General features: G+C 34.0%; 1 protein-coding gene across 1 annotated transcript in view; it reads right to left on the bottom strand.

The window, feature by feature from the left end:
• Window positions 1-745: 745 nt before the first annotated feature.
• Window positions 746-5,576, bottom strand: part of LOC106459384 — a 49,715-nt gene continuing 44,884 nt past the window's right edge. Inside the window, exon 13 of the transcript XR_002610565.1 lies at window positions 746-856. The gene's annotated coding sequence lies outside the window, so the exon portion shown is untranslated. The remainder of the gene's footprint in view (window positions 857-5,576) is intronic.

Here is a 5,576-nt window from a genome sequence, read left to right as displayed (position 1 = left end):
TGACAGTACAAATTATAATTATCCTCTGTACACTGACATGATGTTGCAAACCAACTTTTTTATTTGTGTTTCTGCGACGTAAAATTTACTTCTCAGCAAGAGATCCAATGAATTTTCCAGGCACTGAGCAACAAAATTTTCAACTGCACAGCAACTGATTTTTAAGTCGACTCATGAGTCACGCTTGTAATTGGTTACTATAGAGATGACCTCAGCCTTTGCCCATATTTACAACTGGATTAATGTTAAAAGTAACAAATTTATATTCAAGTCTCATTTATTTGCGCTGAAAACTTTGACACAAGTCTGCTATAGATTTTGTTGCAGATGGCAATAAAACACCATTTATCATCTTAACAAGTATTCTGGTTGCGTTGGAATTATTATAGTGAATGACCCTCTTAAAAATGCCTTCAGTTTTAGCAAAAATATTTTTTTTGTCATCATTTCAAAGTGGATTGGTGTAATATGTAATCTACGTAGTTATTCCCCATTGTTAACACACTAGCTAAGACTGACATTTTTATACGATCATTATCAAAATATTAGCTGTTCTTTTATCAACATTTATTATTTCAGGGTTAACTGGCCGTGTGTTTTACTATTTCAGGTGTACTTGAGCACAAGCCTCTTTATCTGTTAAATTAAAAATAAAAACGTTGAAGTGGTCAAGTTGGTAAGTAAAGAATTAAGTATACAAGCAACATTATGATAATAAAACAGTATCAAGGTATTACTTACTCTGAGCAAGTGACAAAATACTAGTCAATAAATGACTGACTAGCAAGTGAAAAATTCTTCCGTCGTTAGCTGGCATCATCAATGACGCCTTTATGCGTCTTCCAGGGCCAATCGTCTAATAAACACATGAAAAAAAAAATATATATATATAAAACACATTTAACACATCCGATATTTATAGAAGTTACACTGATATCTATTGAAAACAAAATAACTTAAAATGAATTAGAATTTAAGCTGATATCACGGAATAGATCATTAAAATGAAAACAAATAATTATTTAGAAATGACACAAATAAAAGCGAAAAACCTCTGTTGGCTCGGCGATAAGCTTGAGGACTTGTTTCACGCTGAAGCTCAGATTTCGATACCCGGGGTGGGCACAGCACAGATAGTCTATTGTGTAGCTTTGTACTTAACAAGAAGGGCCCGGCATGGCCAGGTGTTAGGGCGCCCGACTTGCAATCTGCGGTTCGCGGGTTCGAATCCCTTTCCCACCAAACATGCTCGCCCTTTCAGCCGTGGGGGCGTTATAAAGAGCAGTCAATCCCATTATTTGTTGGTAAAAGAGCAGCCCAAGAGTTGGCGGTGGGTGGTGATGACTAGCTGCCTGCCCTCTAGTCTTACACTGCTAAATTAGGGACGGCTAGCGCAGATAGCCCTCGTGTAGCTTTGCGCGAAATTCAAAGCAAACAAACAAACTTAACAAGAAACAAACAAACAAACAACCCAAGTTACAAACTAACCCACCGCAGTTTATAATAAAACGAAGCGGAATTAAAATGTACTTTCACATTTCGTCAATTTAGTTTCAGGTTAGGTTTAATTTTGAACTTCTAAGCTAGGAATTTTAAAAACAAATCTGTTGATGAATGTGCACGTAGTTAATTTCTTAGTTGAAATTCTATAACGGAAAGGCCTAAAACTAAACAAAGGTAACTAATAATGTTTGGATAAGTTTAATAATGAAAAAAAAAAGACTGCGTTTACTTGACGACGAGAATGTTCTTTTTTTTTTAAGTTGGCAATAGTTCGTTTTTGTTTTTTGTTGTTTTGTTTTTGTATTTTCGAATTTGTCCGCATGCTCTTGTCTGGTGGAAAATTGGAATTTAACTTTCACTCTTATAGAACATCCACGGCCCTAAAGCGTGGATTGCATTTTTGCATCAAACTAAGAATCCTCGAATTTAGAGTCCTAGCATGGTAACCATTAAGCCACGCCCTACCCAAATCAATAGAGAAGAGAGTGCTCCCAAGGGTAACATATATACTGGAACATCACTCTTATAAACTGCGATTGTCACTTCGTTGTTTAAAATATCATACATGAACGATTTGAAATTCGTTTTAAAACACTCACACAATTATTTAAACATATACAGAGCAATTGTTATATACATATATTTCTTTTTTCATTTGAACTCCCTACTGAAAGGTGAAAATGACAAATGTATACCACACATAATTTCCTGTATTTACTAGTTTAAGCATAAAATCAAATTCATGTTTTGTCTGTAGATTGTGGACTTTATCTACTACTGTTCGTCCGCTAGATCTCTGATAACACAGTCTCATAATAGCAATGTAGTGTTAACAACGTTTATTTGTAAAGAGATAACACGGTAGTTCGATAAGACTGAATATACAATATTCACCATGCATGAAGAAAAAAACGTAATATACTAGGACATATTTCTATTTATTGTATGTGTAATACTAAACATAAAATATGTGTTTGTATAATATTACAAGCACCATTTACTTGAGCTATTTCTTTGAGGGTTTAATTGCATAATCAAGTAAAGATTAAATCTTATTTAAATTGTTCATGGTGTTGCCGTTTTTGTCAGGTGTCGCTAATAACAAGGTTGTCTGGGTTATTCGTATCTGCCGACCTTTTTTTACACTTATGAAATAGAACAATCCGTGAATGATTTACAATTTGCTATATTTATTGATGTAAGTGTTTTGAAAGCTAGACATATTAGCATGAACATTTTATAAAGAAATTTTAAAAACGCCAAATATATTGTTGGTTTTGATGCAAGTCAGAAATGATTCAATTCAAAGAACTCGACGAATTATTCAGTGGGGAAAAAATTAAATAAATAAAATACTCCACTTTTCAATTATTTCTTCTTTCAAAGTTATTCATTAACACATAAGAGTTGTTTACCATAAAATAAAATAACTTAGAACTTTTCATTCAAACATAGATTATCCATCCCAACCTAAAATCATAATGACTTACTCATTTGTTTGTGAACTAAAGGGTACTTTGAGCACGATTGTTTACGGTATCCATTGTATTTAATTATAAACTCCCATATTACAAGTATTTCTTTATTTTCTAACAACATACATTCGTATTGCTCAAATCATTGACAGTGTAAAGGTACATAACATACAAATATATGTATATACGTACATCCTCATCAGTAGTACCTATACTGTTTACATTATTCACAGGAAATTAATATGTGCAATATAATTACATCTATGTATGCGTCCTCATTAGCTTCACCTTTATTGTTTGTATTATTCAAAGTATCAAAGTATATACAATACAGCTACATATATACGTACGTCCTCGTTAGCTGCACCTACGTTGTTTACATCATTCATTATTCAATGTACAAAAGTATACACAATACAGCTACATATATACATACGTCCTCATTAGCTGCACCTACATTGTTTACATTATTCAAAATACAAGAGTATATACAATACAGCTACGTATATACATACGTCATCATTAGCTGCACCTACATTGTTTACATTATTCAAAATACAAGAGTATATACAATACAGCTACGTATATACATACGTCATCATTAGCTGCACCTACATTGTTTACATTATTCAAAATACAAAAGTATACACAATACAGCTACATATATACATACGTCCTCATTAGCTGCACCTTCATTGTTTACATTATTCAAAATACAAGAGTATATACAATACAGCTACGTATATACGTACGTCCTCGTTAACTGCACCTACATTACTTACATCATTCTAAGTACAAGAGTATATATAATACGATGAAGTGTTTATCTACATCCTGATTACCTGGATTACAACACCCAGAGTTTTAATTAAAACACTGTTTATAGTATTTGTAGCATATTAACCCACAGGTGTTTAATGTCCGAATTGAAAGAATTCCAATAAACTTAGATCAGTGATATGTATTGCTTTTTGGTTTAAGCAGTTCCCTACTTTACCATTTTCGGCACCACACAAAATAGCAACAACTGAAATGCTGTAATGGTAAATAAAGATACAACGTTGAAATCGAGTATTCTGTTTATCCAAGCTATGCATTATACTACAAAACACAAATTAAGTAATGTTTGACAAATATATATTGTGTAAAGCGCGCGTTATTGTATTAAACTGTACAAACCATGTAACATATTAATATTCACGGCGTGTTGTTGTTACCCAACATCTTACTTACATTACCTGAACTCAAGTTCCCAATTATGCAAGTTACCATGAACGTGCGGTAAAATAATATTACTCTGATTCAGGTATTTTCAGTTAATTACATTTTATGTAATATTACAATATGTATCATAAAACAACCGGAACTGCAAATTATTAATTCCGCAACATTAAATGCTTAGCCAAATTTTCCGAAGGTTTAATAGCCGTACAAATAATATTAATGTTTAAAACATTACCTGAGTAAGAGATACAACAATCCCTGCGCGTACTCTCCGAAGCAGAGAAACAAGGCGTCACACTTTTGTACGTGACACGAACCTGTCCTGTTCACGAAATGACGGTACCCGGGTGATGCCTTCTGTTCTTATGCGCCGAGATGCCCGCTGGGTTCGAGTTTGTAACGCAGAGACCTTACTTGGTGGAGAGGGAAGAAGGGTACCACGCTAATTTTTGGGGTCTCTGACATAGAAATTCAGAGCGTTAAGCGTTTGAAAGCTACTGCCCTCTATTACTATGACACCTCGTGTTTATTTACTCTGTAATCAGCTACGACAGGTCTACCTGTGTGCTGACGATTATTCCTGCCAAACGCATGTCTCTAAATTCTCCATTTGAAACGAATACCACATCGGCGCATTAAATATACAGGTCAGGTTTTAAAACTAGCGCATAAACACACTCAACATCAGTTTTATTGCAAGAAAAATACTTTTATAGAATTAGCGAGGCATAAAAAAACGATAAGTGAGGGTATAAACATGAAACACGGTATACACGATAAACTATAGTTACGTTTGTGCTCAGCTCTAACACACGAATACCGTTTTGCCCCTAATTTACGCCCCCAGGGGCGTTGCAAACTGCAAAGGGGGCGCTAATTTTTCATATGTGATTTGTTAATTTCAATGCTAATAAGTGTGCGTGTGTGTTTTCTTCTTATTTTCAAATCAAAATTCTGGTAATAAAAGTGGATTATATGTTGGATTTATAGTGCTGTCACACAAGGTAAGCTTTATAAAAATACCGGAGGGGGCGATATTTATAGAGGGGGCTATAATTAGGGGCATTACGGTATTTCATATTCGAATCATATGCGAGAACTATTCGCTAAATTTTAGTTGTTGCGCAAAAATTAGTATCGCTTGAATAATATTTTCGATCATAATTTCAGATGCCCATTACATATTTGTGCAAAAGCGAAACAAGGCTCAGATTTCAAAAGTTGGCTTACATACACTCGTTTTTACATTCTTTCTCAAGAAGGAACATCAGCAGACCGGTAAGTTTCTGTAATACTGTTTTCGTTGCAAAATATCAGTGAGTGAGGTTTATTTAACCATTTCAGATCCAACTGAAACAACACCTACAGTAACAT

The sequence above is a fragment of the Limulus polyphemus genome, unplaced genomic scaffold (assembly GCF_000517525.1).
Source record: "Limulus polyphemus unplaced genomic scaffold, Limulus_polyphemus-2.1.2 Scaffold599, whole genome shotgun sequence".
Classification (NCBI taxonomy): domain Eukaryota; kingdom Metazoa; phylum Arthropoda; class Merostomata; order Xiphosura; family Limulidae; genus Limulus; species Limulus polyphemus.
Note: the sequence above shows the minus strand (reverse complement) of the source record. Positions and strands in the feature narration are given on the sequence as shown.